This window comes from Gavialis gangeticus, unplaced genomic scaffold, assembly GCF_001723915.1.
Source record: "Gavialis gangeticus isolate Ggan-Ray unplaced genomic scaffold, GavGan_comp1, whole genome shotgun sequence".
NCBI classification, from domain to species: Eukaryota; Metazoa; Chordata; order Crocodylia; family Gavialidae; genus Gavialis; species Gavialis gangeticus.
Window position 1 is genome coordinate 50,523,709 of NW_017728992.1, and position 26,223 is coordinate 50,549,931.

Sequence of the window (26,223 nt, forward strand, 5' to 3'; positions counted from 1 at the left end):
CTTGTCCTGCAAGGGCCCCACATTTCCTGGGGCCTTCTTTCTACTCCCTATGTATTTAAAAAAGGACTTCTTGTTGTCCTTAATCCGGGAAGCCATCCCCTGTTCCATCTCTGCCTTGGCCTTCCTAACCATCCCCCTACATCCCCGAGCAACTGCAGAATAGTCCTCCTTAGTGATGACCCCTCCTTTCCATTGGGAGTAAGCCTCCTTTTTGGCAAGGAGACATTCCCGGATGTTTTTAGTGAGCCATGGAGGCTTATATGCTCTCCGTAATTCATAACTCTAAGAACAGTTGCCCACAATCGTGCCCTAGTTGGGTATTTTGTTTAAAAATGGGCAAATCTTGGATTAGGCCCAAGGAATAGATCCCTGTTCCTCTCTCACTTTCCACTCTACCAGGCCCTTACAGCTCTCTCTCAGCTTCAGCCCAGTCTTTCCCTTCTACCCTCTGCTGTTTTCCTCTCTTGCCCTTGACTTTCCATCCCTTCTCCTATGCCAGAGGTAACCAACCCCAGGGCCAGTTCCGGATTTCCGGTCCAGCAGCCAACCCTCCTGCGGACCGGCAGCCCACCCTTTTATCCAAGCACTTTTTATACTGAGTATAAAAAAGGGCGGGCTGCCGGTCACTTCCATGCTGCAGTATGCTGGTCCACAGTTTGCCGGTCCGCAGTCTAAAAAGGTTGGGAACCACTGTCCTATGCCTCATCTCCCACTCCCATTCCCTTCCTCCCTGTGCCTTCCATCCGCCACCCCCAAGAGTCTGTAAAATGTTTAAAGTTTCTCTGCTGTTTCCAGTCCCCTCAGCTGGGCTGACAGGATGCAAAAATCATTGAGGGGGCCTTCTGCCAGCTGAAGCCATTGCTACTCCTAGTCCTTCCTTTAGTAAACTTGACTTAGCAGGGCAGAGCAGTCAGCAGTGGTAATCATGACAAGGACCTTGTATGAGATTCACATGCAAATGTGGGGAGGAAAGGAAGAAAAGCACAATTCTAGAAGTCTACCAGTACATGTCAGGAGATGGAAAGCAGTACAGTTGGTCCTGTGTGTTCAGTGTGTCGCCAAAGTCCTCTCTCTCAAGGTTGTGGTGACAGGCTGCTGAAACAATGACAAAAGCACAGAGCAAGAACCGGTGAAGGGGAATTTCCCAAGAGAGAATTTGAAAAGCACCATCAGATATGCTGTTTGTAGTGCAAGTCTCTGGAAGATTGGACAAAGAAGGAGAACAAAAAGGTGTTAATTCAGAGGCATAAGGGATATTGCTATTTGTTTGCCTTTCTCCGCAGTTCTCCCCAATAAATCAGCTCTTTAAAGCATTATATTCTTCTGAATGACATCAAGAGACTAGACTGCAACCAAAAAAACAAAACAAATATGTCACAATACAACATGCAATACAAGAGGCAGATCCACAAGGGACAAATATTTACCACTGCTCTGCATGGCTCCTACACCAGGCTGCATTCTTCTTGGCAAGCTGGAGTGGGACAAATGTTCTCGGAAAAATACATAGCATTCTGCCCTCACAAGCTACTGACACACACTCCAGGCCACTGAACCCTGGGCTCTCAGTGCTTCTCGGAGAGCACGAGGCCTATGCTGGGGAAGGCTAAACATAGAGTTGGGTTCTCAAGTGTCCCGACAGGACAAAGAGCTTCAGTGTGATATAATTGTTATTAATAAACTGGAAGCATATGAAGCCTCAAGATGCATGGAAACCTATAATAAGGAGCACTCTAGTAGACCTTCCCCTGAGTTAACCAACCACCTCTGAAGGGCACATGTCAATTTACGCAACCATTTTGTTAACCTACAGGTAAACGCCACGTCTACTTGCTGTTCTCAAGCCAGGTTTGCTACTGCATGTAAAAGGAGACCATTGTATGCTACCTCCATTCTTTTCTGAGTGAACCTGTGCAGGTATTACTGGCATCCATTACGGGTAATATAACTATGCATTAACCACCTGATGATAGCAAGAACCAGGATTTCCTGCTAGGCCAAAAATGGGATTGCCCCTCCTGCCCGTGGCAAAGGGGTGGTACTGGAAACTAAACAGCCAAGTGGTATAAGAGCTCTGGGTCATGCCTGTGCACTTTGACATCTTGCCAGGCTATAATAAGAGAGACCTGCAGGGAGCAACAGATGTCAACGTTGGTAATTTTCCTTCCTGCTTCAGCTCCTCGAAACTGCCTCAACTGGATAAACGCCCACCCAGTTCCTTCTTTGGATAGTCATCCAAGCGTACACCACACAAACAGCTGCCAACTCCACTGGAAAATGTACAGACTGAAAGATCACCTGTGAATATGCAGCCTCCAAATGAGCTGTGCTGCACGTTGCCTTTGCAGCTAGTTTATATCCTTGACAACTGTACTGCTGCTTTTGCAGCAGGCAGCAGACAATTGCCACGCAAACTGTCCACACTTGAGACAGCAAGAGGATCAAGAAAGGCTTTACTTGCAGAACACCACACTTAGCAGAGCAAAGGACGTACGCACTCAGATGGACTAAGAAACCATCCTCATCCTGAACCTTCACCCATTTTTAGAGCCAGATTATGCTAACCTCCTGTCCCTCCCCCAAATACTTTCCTAATTCCCTCCACAACTAAAATTTGAAGCATCCACATTCACCTGGAAAGGGCATTCTTTGTTCATTTGCAACTGAGACTGGGCCAAATTCAGAGGGGCTGGACATAGTGATGTAAACTGGCTCCTTACACTAATTTTGCCAGACTCTTACACTCATTTACTCCTACTGTACTCTTTTGTAACTTTAAGCAACACACACACACCCTGCTTAGATCCTCCTTGATGCCCTTAATAGGTCTAAGGGCATCCAAGCACTGGGAGAGTATAAGCCTCTGGATCCAGCTGGCATCACATTACATTTTGCCTCTGGATTTGGCCTTACCAGCAGAATCACTAAAGTTGCACGAAGAAGCTTGTTCTCCTGAGATTTACCACCCTGTTTTGCACGCTTAAGCAGTCTGCAAAGCTTGGAAAGCATCCAGCTCTTTAGCTGCTTTTCCAAACTAAACCCAGACTCTTTTAAGGCTGCCACATCCTTAGTCAGGGCCCAGCTGACTTCAGACTCCATGTGAAGAAAACTTGACAACTCGCTCAGCCAGATCTTTTGCGTTCCCACAGTTGCCAAAGCAGATCCGGACTGCCTGCCCTCTGTCTTCTCTTTCACACCCCCTCAGCTCTCAGCCTTGCAGGCTTGCCTTAGCCTAATCACACATGCATCTGGCCTGTCTTACACTTTCTAAGCCCTCACATGAATATAGGATTTGCAGGCAGTTTATTCATGTGACATGAATTCCAGGGAAAACAGCAGCAGCAGTGTCATTATCGCATTATGAGTTTCACTGAATTGTCCACATAAATACACCAAGGCTTGCAGCAGTGTTAGGCACTGGAATGTTTTCAGAGCTGAGAGTAGATATTCCAGAAGCTTGTTTAATAAGAGGCAGAAGAGGCCACATACTCACACCAACTAGTTCAGCTGATTTATTTTTAAATGCCATTTCCATGCTTACATCCAAGGAACGGAGTTGAGACAAACTAATAGAGACATACTAGTAACAATAAGACGTGTAGTCCTCCATCCCTTTCCCTTATATGACTGTCTGCCTCTCAATTGTCTGTGTAAATGATTCAGAAAGCCCTGTTTAAACAGATCCAGTTCCTGCCATCTGTGAAGTGAGACATTATAGGGACTCTGTATTGTACTGCACGTAACAGAAATGCATTTGATTAACTGTACTCTGAACTACGCATTTCGCCCCTTGCTGTCGTTTACATAAGACAGAGTGATGCAGTAGGAATTCCACCCCCTCCCCCACCAGCTTTTGGGCAGAGTGATTCAGAGAAGTAGATTAGCTGCTCTACAGACCCTCATCCCCCAGCTATGAGTCAGAATCTCTGGGCTACAGAAGCATGCCTAAGATTCCAGACAGCCACTCTTCCAGAAACCTTCTTCTCCCTCCAAATCCCTGCTCCACTGGCATCATTGCTCATGGATGTGTTATACGGTCTGAGGATGAAGTGGAAGGGATGGAAATTGAGAATTCCTGAAGTCTGCAGTGAAACCCTGATGTCCGATCAAAGACTCCAATCACTTTGGCTAGGGACAGACATTACACGTAAACAGGTTTAACTGGCCAGAAACTGGTTTAAACCTGTAACAGAACAGATGTTCAGTGCACATCAACCAGTTTAAGAATGGCTGAAACCGGTTCAAGGTAAACCTGGCTGACTGTAGTATCAGACTTAACTGCTTTGGCTCAAACCGGTTTATGTAATGTCTTTCCCAGACCCCTTGCTAGTTTAAATTAAATCAGACTCCCCCATGCTCTCTAGGCTGGACTCTCTGCTGCACAGCAGAGCTGGCTCCTCCCCTCTGCTCCCTGGGGGCAGCTGTGCAGTCTCTGCAGGCCCCGGCATGGCTTCTGCTCCCCCCCTCCCCTCCCCACTCTCTGCTAAGCAGGCATTCCCCCATTCCTCACAGACACCTCTCAGCATGATCTAGCAGACCACATGCTGGCTACCTCCAAGCTGTGGCAGATGGGACAAAGGCAGAATCAACAGGTAGCTGGTAATGTCCCTCTGTTGTTTTCTTAATGGGGCGATAAACACTGAGTTAGGCCTGATAAACATTCCCTGCTGGGCTGATCAGGATGGGAGGGAACCCCTCTCATAGCATCCTGCTGGGGCCTGGCCATGTCCCCTCAGCTCAGCCCTGTGGAAGGGAAGGGAGGGCTGCTGTAGCATCCCCCGGCTTCTAGCCTGAGCCACTTCAGGCATGTGCCTGCATTTCTGAGATGTCTGTCTGGTTACAAAACTGATTTAGCCTAGCCAGGTTAGACTAATCTGCAAAGATTGAATTAATTCAGGCTCAGGCTTTTTTGAATGTCTGTCCCTAGCCCTTGGGGTAGTTTCACACATGCACATATGCTGTGACATCTCCAGGATCCAAGCATTTAACAACAAAAATCAGTACATATTGACAGCCATGTGGTCATGAAGTCTCAGGTAGTTTTAGGTTTCCCCAAGTTCTCTCGTGACAACTCTGAATGAATCCTGTACTGCAGCATCTAGAAATGGTGTAACTTGAAAACGTTTATGATACCAACCTCATTGCCCTTTGGAACAGTAACTTGCTTTTCCTCTGACACACAACCTTGCTTGTATACAAGAAAGGCAGTTCCTGAAGTATTGTTTGTGTAGCAAGTGTGCCAGCTTTCGGTACCAACAATACATCGATTCACTACTCTACGTTCATGCACCAAAAGCCATATCAATCCAACATCTACACCTGAAATACACAGTGGCACAAAGCCAATCTCAACATTTTCCTTTTCTTTATGGAAGAGGAAATGTTTAATGAGGGGAACCAATTGACTGATTTCTGCTGAGCATTTGATGGTGAAGGGAATGGAAGGTTTGTATTAATGGGGATCAAATACCCCTTGGTGAACTGACACCCCAAGAACTTTTCAAATTTGATACAGAGACATAGCTAACAAATATCTGCAATGCCAGGAAAATCCCTATGCTGGTCTTGTCATACTGTGCCTGTAGAATACCAGATACTCCATTGCCAGATCCCTGCAGGGGCTATTAAGATCCAGTACCCACACCACAGCAGATAGGACAAGATGCAATGGGTTTAAACTACAGCAGAGCAGATTTGGATCAAGTCTCAGGAAAAAGCTTCCTAGCCACAAGAAGAGTTAGACAATGGAACAAGCTGCCCAGAGAAGCTGTGGAATTTCCTTCAGAGGAGGTTCTAAAGAGGATGGATGGGCATCTTATCTTATCTGGATGATTTAAAAACAACAAATCCTGGATTTGTGCAGAGATTGGGACTAAATAGGAGCTCCTTGAGCCCATCACAAATTGCTATCAGTATATGAAAAGCAATTCAGTCATCCACAGTAAAATGCACGTGAGAGAGAGAGTTTACATCAAAGCAAGCAACTGAGAACCCAGAAACCAATGGATTTCACACTTGACTGATTGTCTGAATTAATTAAATAGAAGGAGCTGTAAGCACATTTGTATTAGACCACCCCTCAGCACAGATGGAAGCTCAGCGGTGAGCAAGAACACTACAGGACTCTGACTTTGCAGAGGACTGGCTTGTAACATATTTCCATCTCTACTCAAACTCAATTTCTCCAGGTAAATGTCTAGTTTTACTTTCTGTGGTACCACACCACAAGCTCAGATCCACTGGTAGCAGACACATTTGTGCCTGTTGCTATCCTGCTGCTGCTTTTGCTTTCCCCCAGGGGAAGTGGAGAGAAATAGGAGAAGTTGCTGGGTTTGCATTTCACAACTTTCTGTACAAGCCACTTCTCTGTGCGCATCCCATTGCTCAGGGTGGCTCTCGAGTCACAGGATGGGGAACTGAGAGGGAGTGTTTACACAGTTCATTAGCCTCTTTGCAGTTGCTATAGCAACCACAAGGGGTCAGTTTATAGTAAGAGAGGAAGTTCACTTTTTGGAAGTTCAGCTTTCCAACCCCAGCATTAAGCATGGCTGGAAAAACAAAAGGCCAGACGGTGAGAGGAAACACATTTTTAAAAGTTTCCTATGTGTAAAATCACCCAAGCTTTCTAAATCATCAGGAGATGGCTCATCCCTTTCCCCTCAGTCAGAAAAGATGCTGCAGTATCCCTGATGCAGGACCTATGGTTTTCCCCATAGCCCTTCTTTTCCAGATGCCTGTGAATATTTAAGAGTAGTACAGGTCTAGATCAACCATCTAGAGCCACACTTCTGTAAATGCTTCTAAAATTGCATCCAGAATTTGGTTCATTGTGTGCCAACTGATTAAATTTAGATCCGGGGTTTCAAACCTACAACCCAAGGTCCAGACCCAGCCCATGGAGTCACATGATCTGACCTGTGAGTCTCACACTGACCCCACATGCCACATGCAGAGCCAGTCTGGTGCATGGGCTGGACCTGGCACTAGATACACTGCTCATGGCACAAAGGATCGGTCTAGGGGACAAGCTGCATGTAGCATCTGCACCAGACCAATCATGTGTGCTAGCTCCAGGGCTGGTCTGGAATGGACCATGCTGAAGCCAGCACACAGGGTGGTCCACAGGGCACTGCAGGTAGCATATACCCCACACTAGCCCCCTATGCCACAAGCAGCACCAGGTCCAGCCTGTGCACCATGTAGAATACTAAACTGCACTGCCCGTGGCTCACAGCGTGGACCCAGTGCTGGAAGCACTGCCTATGACATGAGGGGCTGGCGTGGGGCACATAATGCATACAGCACCCTGACCACTGGCTCAAGTATGCACATATGGCCTGTGGCCCAAACCTAACAGGCCCTGAAGCCACCACTCAAGGCCACTCTGGTGGGGTGTAACGTGCAGTGTATGCCCCATACCAGCTCCCTGAGTCCCAGGCAATGCTTGCAGCATGTGTCTAGCCCATGCACTGCCAGCAGTACAGGCTGTGCAGTGGGACTGATGCACACTGCCTGAGGCACAAGAGACTGGCCTAGGGAGTGTAGCACATGCAACACCACACTGGACTGGCCCTGTGCACTGGCTCCAGTGCTGCTGAATCCAGTCTAAAAAACAGTTCAGTATCTTCTCTGGTCCATGGAGCACATGAGTTTGATATCTCTGATCTAGACACTCAAGAGCTGTTTACACACATAAAGGATGTTTTTTAAGGGTATAAACAACAGGCCAAAGTTTGTCTGTCATGCAGTTACACCAATAGAGAATACAGCCTGGTGCATGGACAGATCAAGGATTTCAGAAAGGAAGAGTGGGAGTTGAAACCGGCACTGCAAGGGTAGGTGCACCCAAGCTCCCAGCCTTTCCCCTCCCCCTGCACCTGGGGCAGGCAGAACATGCAGAAGCAGCAGCAGGAGTCTTTTTTAAGTCCCTTGAGCAGATAAGAATCTTCCCTCCCCTTTCCCCTTAGTTCTTAGCAGCAAGTTCCCTCTCATCCCCTCTCCTCCCCTCCCATCCCCTGTCTCCTGCCCATCCCTGCCCTGCCACTGTCCCCAGATGACCTAGGGACTGGGAGGGATTCCAGAACTGCTCCTGCCAGGCTGCACATGTTGCCAGATTTGGCTAGAGACAACAGCAATAGGAGGAGATAGGTTACCTTCCCCCATGCCTGCTCCCAGGCTGTCAGGGAACAGCAAAGGAACCAGGCACAAAGAAGGGGCTTCTCCATTGTTGCTGCTATCCGTGGTTGAGCTGGACTCTGCACAGAGTGCAGCTGCAGCAGGGACAGCAGCAGCAGTGAGCACGACTGGGGTGGGAGGGCAGAGAGAAGGGGAGGGAAGAGAGGTGCCACTGAGTACAGGGGGGAAGGGAGGGAGGAATTCTTACTTGCTTTGGGAACTTAAAAAAAGGATATGTGACTGAAAGCAGGGAGTGTCTGTATCGCTGCACCCCATCCTAGAATCACCTCTGTCTTGATGTGATGACAAATTATAAGTGCCTCTTCAGTGCCACATTTTGTGTGAGTGCCTGGTGATGAAAATTTTAGCTAACTTGCTTCAAAAAGTTCAAGGCCCTGCTCCTGCAATTGACAAGGTATGGAGGGAGAGCTGGACATGCCAGAGTCCAGCTCAGGCCCAGCAGTCCTTTCACATGATGTCAGTTGCAGGACTGGGTACATAATCACAGGCCTAATTGTTCTGCAGAAGGGGTGCAGTATGTTCAAACACAGCTTGGATAAAATGGGATGGAGGTTCTTCCCTAAGTTACCTCTGACTGTTGCTCACCAAACATTTCATTCTTGATACCTTTTGACAATCAGGAATCAGAGTTTGGGTGGTCAGAACAGGTCACTTGGTAGTCAGGTAAAGTCCAGGAAATGGGTCCAGCAGGGAGCTAGGAGTCAGAACCAATGTCAGGGTCAGTCTGATTGTCCAACCAGGATTGGCTAGGCCCAGACCCTGATTCAGGCTAACTGCAAGTAGGGCCTGTTCTCCTGTAGGTTCAGAGGATGGAGTGCCCTGATCATTTAATTGGGACTGGCTGTGCCCTCGGCCCTGATCTGAGCTCATTATACTGCCCATCCAGGCAAGAGATGCACCCACCAATACAAGTGTAAAATGAAAGAGTCCTGAGATGGTGCCTGAGGAGCTAAATTCTGCAAAAATAGCATCTTCCATTTGTCCTGTAAAGCTCTGCACTTGCCAAACATCACTCTATGGGAAAGGTAATATTAGGAAAGCCTGTATAATGGGGAAGGTTTTACCCAGCGATAAAACAACATCAACACTGCCCACGAGTGGAAGAGTGTGTGTCAGTCAGCATTACATCATGGAGCATGACAAGTCAGTACAAAGACTAGTGCTAAGCACTTCTGGGTTTCCTAGCTATGGATAGGCAGATCCAGGATTATAAAAAGGGAGGTGTGGAAACTGACTGGCATTGCAGTGAGGGGGAGGAGGGAGGGGGCTAGACCCCCTGCTCCCATCTTCCCCCCACCTCCCTGGGGACTGGGCAGACCACACCACTGGAGCAGCAGCAATAGCCAGGGACTTTTATAAGTCCTCAAATCAGCTAGTAATTTTCCCTTCCACCCTCTACTCTCAGCATCTTCTCCCTTCCCTTCTTCTCCGTACTCACCAGCACCTCCACTCCACTCCCCTCCCTGCCCTTGCCACCTCTTCTGATGCCTCTGGACCTGCCCACTGCCACTGCTGTTCCAGTCATTCCAGCTGTGTGGGGAGCTGGACTCAGCCAGAGACAGCAGTAGCAGTGAGCAGGTTCTCCTTCCCCATGTCTGCCCCTGGCCTAGTAATGATCACTCAGGGAGGACCAAGTAGGGAGGAAGAATCTGCCCACTGCTATCCCTGCTGCTGTCCCAGCTGAGCCTGGCTCTACCTTCAGCCCAGCTGGAGGTGCTCTGGAGCTCCCCCTACCCCTGAGTCAGACAAGGACAACAGGAACAGCAGCAGTAGTGGGCAAGTGAAGGATGAATGGGAGGGAAGGGGACATGCTACTAAGCATGGAGGGGAAGGAAGAGAGGAGATTTATGCCTACTTCAGGGACCTCTTTTTAAGTTCCCAGTTGCTGCTCCTGTGATGTGGTCTGAAAAGGAGGTATGACTGCCCCCCTGCACCACCTCTCTTGATCCACACCTACATCTATGCAAGCAAAAGATTTTAGAACGTGGTTATTTCAAGAGCCAATCCACGCAGCAGTTCCCAACAGCACAGCTCTGCCCAAAAGAGCCGCGGAAAGTACATTTGCCAAAACCCATCTCATGGCAGCTCTACTGCATCCCAAGGCTAAACTACCAAGAGTTGTTTTGTGCAAGAATAAATTAGTTGAGCTCCTTACTGCCAAAGTTAGACTGCTTCTTTTGGACTACCCAGAACGCACTGAAGTCAACAGAAACCTCAACTTTAGAGCCATCAACTGACTTTGAAATCACCAACCATGAAGTAATGCTGCTTTTGTAGACCCTATCAGGGACATGAAGAAGATGACTGGCAGGTATCATAAGGGAAAGACAACAAGCCATTGCCTAAAAGGACAGTGGGGAAAAAAGATGAGCAGACAGGCAAAATTGTAGGCACTTTTTTTTGGGCGGGGAGGGACAATGACAAGGGGAGGGAAGGGGATGGATCAGACCATGAGGGAAGAGGAAAAACAATGAAGAATCATGAGGAGGAGGAGGAGTGACTGCATGAACATAAGGACTGTCATACTGCATCAGACCAGTGGTTCATCTATCCCAGTAGCCTCTCTACAACAGTGGCAGGAATGGATGCTTGAGAGGAAGGATATTGAACCAGGTATCCCCTGTTCATTACCCACCCTGGCACCCACCATCATTGATTTAGAGATGCCAAAGGATACATCCCTGACTATTCTGTTTAATACCTATTAATGGATCTATCATCTATGAACCTGTCCCATCCTTTTTTGAATCTGGCTATACCATCTGCCTCTACAACCTCCAGTGGTAGTTAACTTGTGGAACTCATTACACACTGGATTAAAATAATATTTTCTTTTGCTAGTTTTAAACCTGTCTTTGACTGCTTTCAGTGGGCACCCCCTAGCTCTGGAATTTAATGAACAACAGTTTCCTGTTCACTTTCTCCACATCCTTCATCATTTTATAGACCTCTATCATATCCCCCTCACCTCCTCCTTTTTGGACTGAAGAGTCCTAGCCTTGTTTAGTTTTTCCTGGAATAACAATTGCTCCATACCCCTGATCATTTCAGCTGCCCTTCTCTGCACCTTTTCTAATTCTGCTATATCCCTTTTGAGATGCAGAGACCAGAACTGCACTGAGTTTGTACAAGATGGAAGGAAAGCAAGAAAAGGAATATGTCAAAGAGAAGAATCCACAAAGAAGTGTCCTGAGGGGGCAAAGAATCACAATGTGAAAGAGGAAGATTAAGATAAGGGGCTAAGAGGGATTTTGGGGTGGGGGGGGTGCTAAAATACCATGCCAAAGAGTGCCATGAGGGATTATACTGAGGAGGAGAGAAAAAGGCCATGTAGAGTGAGCAGGATGAATGTGAAGGTAGTGCAGTGTGGTGTAGTGACATGAGAATCAAGAGACCTGAGAGATGAGACAGTGATGGGAAAGCTGGTTGTGATTATGAGAATTAAGTTGGGCACTGGGAAGAATGAGTGACGAGGGAGGAACAATGAGGTTAGGGCAAAGAAGGCTGCAGAGATGAGAAAACTACTTCCTTTCTAGTTGCCGTCTTCTCTCAATTGCCAAGGAGCAGGGCACAGCCCTGAGATTATCCCTATCATAGCTGTCACAGGCTAGGGAAGGGGTTAGTGGCAATTACTTGTATGCATTTGAGGCAGGGGCAGGCAAAACCCAACCTGTAGGCTAGATCCAGCCCACCAGGCACTTTCATCCAGCCCATGGCACCCACCAATGAATTGTACCCCACCCAGCCCTTCCACCCAGGAGGGTGGGAGCAAGGTGCTCACATATATACCCCCTAACAACATACTCTATTGTCTCTCACTTCCACCCGCGTGGGCAGGGGACCCAGCCAGCACGCAGCGTCCAGACAGAGCAGCTGCTGCCACTGCTGCAGCCACAGTGGGACCTACTTACCTTCCCTAGCACCCCAGCCACTCCAGACAGCAGGTAGGGAAGCGGCAGGGATGGGAGCAGCCGCTGGGTGGGGGCAAGGAATATGGGACTGGGGCTGGTGGCAACGTGGAGCCCATGCTCAGGGGGATGGCAGCAGCGTGCACCTTGGGTGGGCAGGGTGTGAGGAAGTGGGAGGAGTGGGGAGACGCCCCCTACATACTCCCCTCCACACTGCCCCATGGCATTCAGCCCCACAGTTGGCACCAGCGGCAGCAGCAGCAGCAGATTGGGGTACTCGGGGTGCTCGTGCCCAGTGCAGCCACTGACACCCTGCAGCGCACGGCTCCAGCTACACATTGCAACCCCCATCCGGAGGAGTGCAGCCCTCATCTGGGCCACCTCTAGCACAGGGGTTCCCCACTGCACACAGGCAGCCCCTGCACTCCTGCACCACTAGAGGGAAGCTCCACACGCTGGAGCCAGCTGCCTTTACTGCTCCCTGTTGCCCAGGTTGCAGGACTCTGCAGAGAAGCGGGAGCTGGGGCTCTGCCTGGTGGAGTCCTGGGACCTGCATGGCAGGGAGTGGCAAAGGCTGAGCCAGCTCCAGCATGGGGAGCTTTCCTCTAGCGGTGCACAAGTGCAGGGGCTGCCTGTATGTGGCGGGAAGTGCCTGTGATAGAGGTGGGCCAGCCGGGCTGCTCTCCTCGCCATGATGTGCAGCCGGGCTGCACTCCTCGCCATAATGTGCAGTGGAGCAGTATGCTGCTGGGCACCAGTGCCTGCACCAGGCACAAGTCCCCTGAGCTCCCCTACCTGCTGCTGCCACCACTGCCTGAGGGGCTGCATGCCATGGAGGGAGCATAGGGGAGTCCCCACATTCCCCCATCCTTCCTTACACCCCACAAATGCCACACACCCATGCCCTGCCCACACAAGCCTCCCCACGTATATACCTTCCAACATACTCTATTGCCCCCACACACAGCCACACCACTTCCAAACCCCCCATATGCACACTCCCATACCCTTCATACACACACACCCCATCATCCATATGCACATACCAACACCCCACCATATACACACACCCCCACAATATACAAAACTAAGACTTTATTTCTGATTTACTATGCAATCATCTCTATATACACTATGCAAACACAAATCATGTCAAAACATTTTTGTAATAAAATTAAAATATGTTATAGTAGGTGTTTGACTTCTAGTGTATGATTTGGTTTTTTCTGGTTCCAAGATTGCAAACCGGCCTGCCCCCCTTCCCAAAGTAGTACTTCTGGGGGGGCAAGGGGAGGGTCTTCTGGTCCCAAGATACCAACCAGGGGGCGGGGCACCTGTCAAGGGATAGGTCTTCCCATTTGGCCCTCGAAAGCTTACCAAACCTCGTTAAGTGACCCTCCAGCCAAAATAATTGCCTGCCCCTGATTTGAGGACTCTCCCCTGTTCTTTGTTCTCCAGCCCTGGGAGTCACCCTGCTGCAGCATCTGCACTTTTCTGCTGCCTCACTGCTGAACCAGAAAGCACCACAGACTTCTGCCTCCATCATGGATCTGCAGGTAATAACAGACAGGAGTGGTGGAAGTCAGGTGTTTTATACATACTGGGCATTTTAACCACACACAGAGACAGAAGCTCTATGTTGGGAATGAGTATGGGACTGAGAGAATACCTCTTCTCCTGCAGACCCATACACAGGACATAACCCACACTACAGCCCCCACCCCCTACAACTACATCCCCCAACACTACCTCAGGACTCACCTATGGCTGCAGGGTCATTAGAACCATATAGATGATGGTCCATGCCAATCATAGCCCTTATCTGGCATATGTTGCCCTGAGTAGGGCAGGGTGCCAGCTGTCTTAAAACAAGACATTGTTAGGTCTTTGTCTGAGAAACTCCTGGACACAGACAACCTCTTGCATTATCACCTTGCCTCTCACCTTCCTATGCTGGAGAAGGGTCCAGTAAAACAGATGTGGCAACATCCAGCGACCTCACGTTCCTTGAGTCCAGAGAGTATTTTTAAGGTTGCCTTATTTATGGGACAGACATTTGTTTCAAAGATGTCCTCCTGGTGGTGGACAAAGACCACGTGCATGGTGATTCTTTTGGACTACCCAGAACCCATTGAAGTCAAGAGAAACCTCAACTTTAGAGCCATCAGCTGACTTTGAAATTGCCAACCATGAAGCAATGCTGCTTTTGTAGACCCTATCAGGGACAGAAAGATCATCTCATTCCTCTCCTGGAGGTCCCAAAGTGCCATGATGGAAGACTTCGCTCTCCCACCTCTCCGTTTTGCCACATTATCTACTGAGTGGGTTCATGAAAGACAGAAGAGCTGATGTAGTGGCATGCCTGACACTTCTAACATCTAATGTCTTAAAACAAAGTCCATCAGATGGAAAACCTGCAATGCGCTTCCTAGAAGTTCAATATTAAATGTTGAATGACAGGATACCAGGTTGATTCTAAAGCCAGAGGCAAGTGACGAACCTTGAAGTTCTTCACTCAAGCAAAATTAAGTTTGCTTGTCAGGTTCCGGTGGGAACTCTGCCTATAGAAGGACTGCACAATGTGGTTCATTATACAATCCAGGTCTGCTATAATATGGCACAGAGATTCCAGCTGAAATATCAGCCCAACAAGGAAAAAGTAGAGCAAGATTTTATGTTAGAGAGACAATGAAATGCAAAATTTGATTTAGTTGCTTCAAGCTGGGAACCTGGCTATGTTGACAGCAGCTCTAAAGATTTTGCCACCTCATCCTACTGATCATATGCATATATAGTGCATGAGGAACATCTGGGTGGCATCAGATCATAGTTACCTTCATTTCTGTCAACACCAGAGCAGGTGAAATAGGTTTAGCTGTGACCCCATTAAGTCAAACACATGCTTAGATCTTTGCAGAATCAGGCTTTTAGGTCCCAATCCTGGAATCAGATCCACTAGAGAAGGCTTATGAAGACACTGGACTCAGTTGCAGAGACAGACACTTAAGCAAATCAATCTGAGGTGCTCTATAAAGGTATAATAAAAAATGTCTGTCTGATTGGACAAGACTAAGGATTAAGTTGCACATGATTCCATATGTATGTGCAACTTAAGTGAGGGCTGAACTCCTTGGAAAATCAGTCCTAAACCATAAGCACTGAGCACTTGAAAAATCAGGCAGAGTGCTTAAATTCTGGCTGTCTGTACCAGGACAGCATGAGACCCACAGAACTGTAATGAGATTTGTGAGGACAGATGCTAGTTTGCTGTGCTCCACATGGGCACAGAGGTTTGTTAGACTGAATACAAAGAAAACATCCCTCTTTAACTGGGCACAAGCAGCAGAGAACAAAGTAGCAGCAGCAATAGTAGCAGTGGTAATAATAATAAGGAACATCCATATGTATCTTCATGCAAAAACCACAGCATCTCATGAAAGCATGACTTACAGCTGACCTTGAATTATTTGTATGCACAATGCTCTGAGCTGGCACTCTCCCCTTTGTGTTTGATCTGCATATAGTATGTGGAGATGGCCTGTGACAGCTCTTAGATTTCTAAGTCTGGCTCTTTATTTCTGCTGGAGAGCCCTTCCGCCCTTTCCCTCCCATCTGCAAGCCCTCTCAGCTTTCTCTTAGCTGACAAGCAAAATGCATCCGTTGAGCATTTAGGAACTGGGCTGCAGTTTCATGACCTCGGCATGCAGCACAGTCCTGTGTGAATCAAGTGCCAGAAGAAACAAAGGAAATCTGCGATGTATGCAGTGGGACCACAGTTCCATGGAGGGATTCAGATGTCAACAAACTATGGGAGCAAAGATCACCAGCCACCCTTCCCCTTCCTTCCCCACACCCCCATCCCAGAGGAGCAGAATGCTTTGAATCAAGATGCGCCTGTTCATGATATGATACACAGTTGCAATTCTTTCTTCCTTCCACCTCCTACTCATCTTACCTGCCAGGTCATTCCTGTGACCTCTTCACCTCCCCTCCAGTCCTTCCTCTCTCACACCTTGAGACTTAAAAAGTATCTATGGCAGCCTTCATATGACTTTCAAATAGCAGGGGGCTCTGACATGCCCATGTAGGACTAGGACAGGGGTGGGCAAAGTATGGCCTGTGGGCCAGATCTGGCCTGCCAAGGAATTTTAGCTGGCCTACAGTAGGTCCCTTGGACCTGCCTGGACCAGGCATAGTGGGCAGTGGGTCCCTGCCCCCCACCTCCCCCCCCGGGTGCACAGCGGGGCTGGGGCAGTGTGGTGGCCAGACTCCACTTCCCAGCAGCCCCAGCATCAGCAGCTCCTTCCTGCTGTCACTGCCATTGTTGCCACCGCTGCCAGCCCCAGCCCCACTGCATGAGTATCTAGGCTTGTCCACCCTGCACCCACTGCTGGGGGTGCCAGATAGAGTGGGTGGGCAGGCAGGGCTTCCTTGGAGATTAGCCCAGGACCCCAGCACTCAGAGCACACTTAGCCAAGCAGGTGGGATGGGGCCATGGGCAGGTGGGGAGTGGTTCCCAGGAGTAAGGGGGTGACAGCACCCGGCCATATAGAGACTGGATAGCAACTCTGCCCCAGGCCCCAGCCCAGCACTGTCACCACCCTGCAATCCTGGCCCTGGCCCTACCCGCCCATCTTACTCCTGGATGCCGTTCCCCACCAGCCCATGGTCCCATCCCATCCACCCGACTGAGCGCACCCTGCTTGTGGGGGTCCCAGTCTGGTCTCTATGTAGACCCCACCCTCCTGCTCCATCCAGCACCCCAGACCACTCTAGCAATTTACCACTTGCTTGCTTGTGGTGACCTTGCCCACAACAGCTCAGCAAAACACCCTAAGTGGCCCTCCAGCCCAAATAACTGCCCACCCCTGGACTAGGTCCTTCTCTGGTGACCAATGCACTGACATAATTGATCTACAGGGAAGATATGTGCCCCATGGATTGGTAGCGGCGACTGTTATAGTAGCAGTAGTTATTCATACTACATATGACAGTAGTGTTGATTAATGCAAAACACTAACAAATATGGTAGGTCCATCAGGATTCAGTTTGCTGGCCATGTATTATCTTGCAAACCTAGTTATTACCAACATCACAAGGAAAGGATTTTAAGCCTAGTCTCTATTTAGTCGCTGTACCCGTTCCACTAAACATATTTATGTGACTTTTTACCTTTATAGTGCTAGTAGTTCAACCCCAGGGTGGATGTGGTTATTCTGATGAAAATGAATATACTGGTATAGGTTATTCCCATTGACTTATGGGACCAGTTCCACCAATGCTGTAAGTATGTTTTATATGAGTAATGTAACTGCATCCACATTGTGGTTAAATCAACTGAACTTTCTAGTGTTACTCAAGCCTGTAACAGATGAAAGCTAAGCAGGCCTCTCTTGTCTGCTGTTCATTCAGATCAACTCCCAAGCATAGACTGAGTAAACTTTTGCTTCTGTCGTGGGAATAAACTTAACTGGAAACTATTTTGGGGGTCTTCAACTTCATGATTTTGATCCCCTCCAGGGGTAAGTAGCAGATTTTTTGTGTTAGGTGGCACGTTTGAAATCTGAATTTAGTGAACTAAGGCTGTATCCAGCCGCTTGATCTCTGTGGGAGTAGGTGTGCACTTAGAAGGATCAAGTTGTAATATCTGGCTCCTAGAAAAAAATCCTAAATTTGGAGGCCTTTGCTGCTGGTTCCCACCTTCCCTTGTCCTCCTGGCATGTGGCCAAGTTCTTTTCATCCCACCAGATTCCAACAGACTGCCTGTCCTGCAAGGGTGACAGCTTGGTCCCTCCCTGTCCCACAGCCGCAGGCTCTGCCCCCAGCCAACACAGCAGCAGCCGAAGCAGAATGCACTGCACCCCAGACCCAGGGCACAAGCTGTGGCTGCCCCTGCCCTCAGGTCTGTGCTGGAGCCAGAGCCCAGGGCCAGTCATGCAGAACCCTGCATAACATCGCCCTGTGGCTGAGTGGTGCCAGAGATGCAGAATCACTGCCCACCGGGTGCATACATCACAGACTGAGCTCCAGGGGCGGCCACTCACCCTGTTGCAGCTCAGCTGGCTGCAGCGGCACCCGGCAAATGCGTAGGATCATGGCCAAGTCGTGCCAAGCCAGGCCAGGACCTGGCTGCACTGGGGCCGCCCCACTGCTGGCAGGTCTGAGCCATGTACCATGCCCAGCTCCGCTCCATGCTGCTGGCAGCTCCAGCTGCTCCCAGGGCTCTAGCCACTGCCCCTCCCCCCTCCAAATTTCCCAATCCACAGGGAGCCCCATGGACCAAATGCAACGGCTCTGTGAGCCGGAGGCTGAACATCCCTATTTTGAGGAATGGACAGGTGTTCCACACTGCCATCTTGTTTTCCTTTATATCCTGGACGTTCTCTCTTTTGCAAATCCATCTGGAACCATTTCTTTAAGAGCTTCCAGAATCCCAGTAGTAAACCTCAATGACTTCAACATCCTCCCCCTGCAGAGCATACCTGAGGGTGCCAGGCTGGAAGAATAAGCTGTGCTGCATGGAGAGCAATTAATATTTGAATCAGTGACATGTGGATAACAGGATTATCCTATGTAACAGCTGCTGAGTAGCGTTAAAGGGCCACTGTCAGAAAATATGAACAGAAGCATATTATTTTTTTCTAATGAGGCTTCTGGTCCTCCCCCAAACAAACACAAGCATGTTTTCACATTTTAAAGATATCTGTTGTTTGCCACCAACAGCAATGGGACACTGGGCTAAAGAGAACTTTGGTCTGACCTGGCAGGCAGCTCTTATGTACTGTTAGGCTTATGGTGGGGGGGGGTCTATTATTTAAACTTTTCCCTGCTGCCGCTGACTCCAGTGTGCCAGTGTGTGAGAGCCTGAAAGTGAAACTGCCTCCCTGAAGAAAGGAAAAGGGACTTTTTTCATTTCAAAGCTCAAGCAGAGCCAAGTGAAAACAGTAAATAAAATAATTGCTAATAAATTACTGTTATAATAAAGGAAAAAGTTTTAGGCTTGGTTTCTGCTTGTTTGCTGTATCAGTACCAATAACCAACATAGTTATGTGACTCGACCATTACAGTGATCACAGGTCAACTTCAGGGTGGATGTGGTTATTTGGATAAAAAAATGCCTTATCCTTGTATGGGTCATTCCCTTTTCCTTATGGGACCAGTTCCACCACCAATGGAAGTGTGTTTTTTATTAATGTAACTGCATCCACACTATGGTTAAAGCAGCTGAACTTTCTAGTGTTACCCAGGCCTCTGACAGGTGAATGCTAAACAGCATCCTCTTGTCTCCGAGTCATTCAGACCAGCTACTGAGCATCATTTTCACCATCATATTAAGTGGCTTACCCAAGAGGCAGCTGTGGGCTGCTTGCTAAGAAGATCAGAAATAGAGATGGGTCTGAAAGTGGTCCAGCTCCGCAAGAATCAGCTTGTTTCAAACGACAGGAAGAGTCTGACCCTAATTAAAGGACCCAAAGTAGTATCAATCCAACATAAACAAACCCCACTAAGCAAGGGTCTATCTAAATGAAAAATGGCTTTTAACATATATTGCCTCAATGTAGATGGAGCAAGGTATTTAGCAAGGGGGTCAAACACACCTGGCCCGACACAGGGCCAGTCTTCAGGCCAGACTGCACCCAGACACTGGTCCATGCACTGGTGGCAATGCACAGAGCCAGCCCGGCACAGGCCCCTCATGCAGTGCATGTCGGAGTACCAGTCTGGGGCTCCCATACAGAACTTGAATGGGGAACACACTACATGAGGTGCCCAGACCAGCCCAGCCCTATGTGCTGGCTCCAGTGCATGGGACCAGTTGGTGGGCATGATTTGGACCAGCCCTGGAGCCAATGCACGGGGTCAGTCCTGTGGGAGCTGTATGCAGCGCACACCTCAAATTGGCCCCATACAGCAGAGACACACAGTCCAGCCATGAGCACCACAAACACATGTGCCAGCCCGTCTGGGCATAGTGTGCTGGGTCAGCATGGGGTATGTGCTGCAAGCATGTGTCCACACCATCCCTCTGTGCCACACGCAGCGCCCAGGATGCTGGGTCCAGCCCTGTATACCACATACAGCACACTGGGCCAGGGCCAGACAAACAGAGTTGATCCAGTCCACAGGCCATCGCTTTGACTCTCCTGGTATCAAGTGTTGGGTATTGGCTGATAGGAGGTATCACAGGCTAAGTACAGTCAAAAAGTCCAAGGCTAAGTTGCTTCAGGCTTTGCAAGTTAGTCTAAGCTGCATAGATTGAACTGATAAGCAAGTAAACAGACATTCACTTTTGATCCTGGAAATGCAGCCACATGCCTGCAGTGGCCCAGGCCAGAAACCAGGGGGTGCTAGAACATGCCTCCACGCCCTCCTGAAGCAGACAGATTGGGCCAAAGCTAGCCTACCCACCCTGCAAGGCGAGTTACAGGGGAGGTGCAAAGCATCCTGGGATGCTGGGGGACTGTGAGCTAACTTGGATCTGGAGGGGAACTGGGATTGAAGTTCAATAAACCAATTTAACCTAAATCAGTTGAGTCTGATACTACATACACCCAGGTCTATCTTAAACTGTTTTCAGCCATTTTGAAAGTGGTTGGTGCACTGAACTTCTGACGTGTTATAGATTTGAACTGGTTTCCGATCACTTATACGGGTTTATGTGTAATTTCTGTCCCTAGCCACAAAGTCCCAGTTGTGTTTTAAGAATGCTCTCACTCTCTAGACCAGTGATTCTCAACCAGGATGCCGGAGCACCCTTTTAAGGGTGGCCCAGGGTGCTATGCAATACTAGATGTGTAAACTGTTACATGAGATTCACATGACAGACCCAGAGGTTTCAAATAGGAATCCACAGCATCAAAAACATTCTGATATGTTGTGGTTATTTTGAATTGTTTGCAACAGAAATATCATTCTATAGCTTTCCTGTAATCAAGAAAGAAGTGAAAGCTAAGAGCTGGCATTTTTGAGGAGAGCCTTGAGTCTAAAAAGGTTGAGATGAGAACCACTGCTGTAGATGCTGTATGAACACAAAACCAAAAAGATGATTTCCTATAGAAGAACTAGAAAAGGGCAACAAGGGTGATTAGTGGTATGCAGGGGCTTCCATATGAAGAGAGATTAAAGAGGCTCAGAAAAGAAAAGAGATGCTTGGAGGGGCGTGATAACAGTTTGCAAAATATTAAATGGTGAAGAGGAAGTAAATAGGACTGTATTATTTATTCTCTCACAATACAAGAACTAGAGGTCACAAAATGAAACTAATAGGTAATAAGTGTAAAACTAACAAAAGGAAGTTCTTTTTCACATAGTGTGTCATTAAAGTGTGGAACTCATGGCCACCAGATGATGTGTGGGAGCTGACACTTTAGCCAGATTCAAAAAAGGGACTAGGCAAATTCTTAGAGGAAAGGGGCATCAGTAGCTACTGAGCATGGGAGTTCACAATACAACCTCTGAATGAGAACTTCCTATACTTTAAATGCTGGAGGCTGCAAGTAAGAGAGGAACTTTGGGGGAAAAAAACCCGGTCATACCCAGTTCACTCTCCCTTTCAGCATCCACTCTGCCATAGGACACTGGGTGAGATGGACCTATGGCCTGACCCAGTAAATGGCAATTCTTATGTTCTTATACCCCAAAATGTAGCCATTCTAAAGAAAGAGGAGAACTATAGCCAGCCACGACTAACCTATGCTAAAATATTTGTTGTGCCTACATTAGAGGTTTAAAGCCCATTAAAAGCATTTTAGATGACACCTTTTAAAGATGCACTTTTTGCTCCAGTCTAGTCAGGCCCGTAAGGCAATATTTTCAAAAGAGCTCAGCACACACTAGGTCCCACTGTGACACTTTTCTGGGAAGAATTTCAGCTCTTCTTCAGATTCCACCTGTTTAGCTGTCTCAGGGGTACTAAGCCCTTCTGAAAATCTTGTCCAGGCTGTGGGTACTCAGGTGCTTGTAAAATCTGGCTAGCCAACAGTGAAGATTTCCATAGCTGACATGAACAAAAAAGGGCAAGCCAGGTTTTCATTGTTACCTGAAGGTAATCACTCCTTTCAAAATGTAAAAAAGCAAGCTGTTTTTTAAATTTTTATAATGTAGTAACATAGAGGCTTAAAAATTCCACACCAGATGAGACCCATTCAGTCCCAGAGTATGTCTCAGAGAGAGTTCAGTACTAGGTGCTTTGTAGCAAAATGGAAAGAACCCCAGACCATGCAACTTTGCATTGATCTGCCCATAGGGAGATCTTCTTCACAACCTCCACTAGTTTAACAGTTGTTTTTAACTCTGAAACATGAGGCTGATACTCTTTCTAAAAATATTCTGTCCTACCTGATCTAATTTCCAAAAAGGTCATTATCCATATAAAAATATAATTCTTTTCTACCTGGATATAATCAGGCTTAGCTCTTAGCATGACTGATGTTGGGGCAAAAAGTTCTAGTGATTAACTGTGTTCTGCTAAAAAAGTTTCCTTCAGTCCAATTTAAATCTGATTGCCTTTCATTCTCAATGGCTGTCCCCTTAAGACACTAGAAGAGCTTGCAAATAGGAAGGAACATCAGAATGACCTCCTCTGTACTACTCACTATTTCATGACTCATCTACCCTTTTATTCAGGCTCTCTGTAAAGGGTAAATATCTAGCTCTGTAGAACTCTTCTCAGAAGATGAAGGTATATCACATGTCTTTTCCTTAAAGTTCTGGCAGATGTTCATGTACTGGCACAACAGAACCTGATCTCCAGTCCCAACAATTGCACCTCCTGCCATGCCACATGTGCACAAGGCGTGATTGTTGGGATGGGGGATAACTAAGATCCCAGTTGTGCAACTGCCAGTTCATGTAGCCTGGCATACAGGTTTGCAAGGGTTGGTTGAAAGGAGTTGATCAAGTACCCCTCCCTGGCAGTTACAAACCCACAAGCTCATGTGCTGAGACCCCAGGGTCAGGGAGCCTCTCCCCAGTCTTGGAGTCCTGGTGTACCTGCATATCTTAAAAACCATATATGCATCTGGGCTGTTGAACAGTTTTTAAAGGTCCCAGTACACTGGAACCCCAGGATCAGGGAGAGGCTGCCAGGGCCTTAAATACCAGAAACAGCATCAAATTCTCAAAATGGCACTTCCTCTTCCCCTGAGATTTGTGGAACAATTCTCCATATTGGATGTATGATGGGAAAGGAGCTCTTTGGAAAATAGGATCTCAGGTATCACAGTAGGAGCTGCTCAATGAAGTATTTGACAATTTGGCCCACAATCTACAGGAATTATAGGATTTTTTTTTTTTTTAAAGGGGTCAGAGAAAAAATAGGGTTGGAAAGGATCTTGGAGTAGGACATTAGCTGATCTCTGCTCAGGGAAGGATCATCCATGTCTAAACCATCCTAGACAAATGTTTGTCTAAATTGCTCTTAAAAATGTGCAGAGACAGAGATTCCACTACCCCTTTTAGTAGTCTCTTCCACTGCATGAACATCTGCATAGATAGAAAGTTGTTATTAATATAACCTAACTCACCTTTACTGTAGTTGAACATGTATTTCTTGTTCCATCCCCTGAGCACACTGACACCAGCTACTTGCCATTCTTTTTAGAACAACTGTCTTTGTATGAAGACTCATTAAGTCACCCCTCTCTTCTTTTCTTTAGACTAAAGATCACCAGTTCTTCCCACCTATCATACTGTGTCATATTTTCTAGATTTCTAATAATTTTTGTTGTCTGCTGCTGGACTTTCTCCAATGTGTCTATTACTTCCAACAACAGTACTACATCATTAACTCATGCTCAGTGGGCATGTCTACACATGCACTGGATCTGAAATCAGTTTACCTGCAAGGAAACTACTCCTGAGTAAATGTTCCCAAGCAGGCATCTACACATGCAGGGAAGTGGGAGCAGATCTACTGCTAATGGCAGCAAACGGCTCCTGCTTCCTGGGGCCCTGTAATTGGCCCCTGGTAATTGGATGATAGTCCAGGGGCTGGCAGGGAACACTGGGCAAGGAGACAGAGCTCACAGAGCTGAGTAAGGAACAGGATGGGAAGCCTGTTCTGCGCCCAGCTATGCTCTAACAGAGCTGAGTGAAGAACAGGCTCTCCCACCTGTCCCCCACCCAGCTCTGCGATCATGGAAATGGGCAGAGAACAGGCTCCCTGGTGCCTGCCAGAAGGGAGCTCCCAGCGCCAGCTCCATAACCATGTGGTCAGCACTGGGAGATCCATATTTCCCAGTGTGAGCTCCATAGCTATGGGGCCAGCATTGGAAGATAAGTGTCTCCCAGTCCCCAACTCCCCAATCACGATGGCAAAGTTTGAACTGGGAGATAAGGATCTCCCATCCTCCACTCCCTGATTGCAATCTTGGAGCAGGGGGCTTGGAGCTATCTGCTGCCAGGGCATGGGGACATAGTCCCCACCAGGGCTCTAGTGGCACTGCCCAACCCAGCAGCAGGCAGCTCCTGGGGCAGGGAGCAACCTCCTGCCTGCTGGTGGTCAGTTGATAGGAAGCAGATTTGCTCCCAGTCAGGTATCTAAATGAGTGCTATTGCACCGTTACTAATCAAAAGTAAATTTGCTACCTGCAAATTTGCAGGTAGCAAATTTACTTCTGATTAGCAAGGTTTACTGTACAATAAGTATGTGCACATGTAGACACACATGCTTACCATGCAGTAAACTACATTACTGTACAGTAAAGCATCTCATGTAGATGCACCCACTTTGTGACCCATTATAATTCCCAGATGCTTTTCTGTACTATTACATCTGAGCTAATCTTTCCTTATTTTGTCTTTGTGCAGTACTTCATACTTAAATTCATAAAATTATAGAAAATTCAGGTTGGAAGGGACCTCAGGAGGTCATCTAATCCAACTCCCTGCTCAAAGCAGGACCATCCCCAACTAGATCATTCCAGCCAGGACTTCGTCAAGCCAGGCCTTACCTTAAGAACCACCAAAGATGGAGATTCTACTACCTCTGTAGGTAACCCATTCCAGTGCTTTACCACCCTTCTAATGAGAGAGTTGTTCCTAATATCCAACCTAAACTTCCCTTGCTGCAACACGAGACCTTTGCTCCTTTTTCTGTCATCTGCCACCACTGAAAACAGGTTAGCTCCATCCTTTTTGGAACCCCTTTTCAGGTAGTTAAAGGCTTCTACCAAATCCCCACTCAGTCTTCTCTTCTCCAGACTAAATAAGCCCAGTTCCCTCAGCCTCACCTAAGTTACATGCCCCAACCCCCTCACCATTTTTGTTGCCCTATACTGGACTATCTCCAACTTGTCCACATCCTTTCTGTAGTAGGGGGTCCAAAACTGTCAATACAGTACTCCAGATGTGACCTCACCAGTGCAGAATAGAGGGAAATAATCACTTCCCTTGATCTGCCGACAGTGCTCCTACTAATGCAGCCTAGTATGCTGTTAGCCTTCTTGGCAACAAGGGCACACTGTTGACTCACATCCAAGTTATTGTCCTCTGTGACCCCCAGGTCCTTTTCTGCAGAGCTGCTACTTAGCCAGTTGGCCCCAAGACTGTAGCAGTGCATGGGATTGTTCCATCCAAAGTGCAGGACTTTGCACTTGTTCTTGACTTTATGAGATTTCTTTTGACCCAATCCTCCAATTTGTCTAGGTCACTGTGAATCCTAGCCCTACCCTTCAGTTACTGTACCCCCAGCTTGGTGTCATTCACGAACTTGCTTAGAGTGCAATCCATCCCATCTTCCAAATCGTTAAGGAAGAGATTGAACAAAACTGGCTCCAGAATCAACCCCTGGGGCACTCCACTAGATATTGGCTGCAAACTGGACCTCAAGCTATTGATCACTACCCACTGAGCCCAACAATACATCTAGCTTTCTATTCACCTTACAGTCCTTTCATCCAAACTATACTTCCTTAGCTTGCCTGCAAGAATGCTGTGGGAGACCATACCAAAAGCCTTGCTAAAGTCAAGGTATATCAGGTCCACTGCATTCTCTGCTGTGACAATGCCTGCCTTCTGGCCTGGTTGTCAGTCCTGTTGCCCACTCTGGGGAGGCCCATTCCCAGCTGAGGCGCTCGCACACCATGACTTGATGGAAGAAGTTATAGAAGTCTGCCTC

General features: G+C 47.8%; 1 long non-coding RNA gene across 4 annotated transcripts in view; it reads right to left on the reverse strand.

Annotated features, from left to right (window-relative positions):
• The window catches only part of LOC109301218, a 126,137-nt gene that overhangs the window by 21,486 nt on the left and 78,428 nt on the right, over positions 1-26,223 (reverse strand). The window lies entirely within an intron of this gene.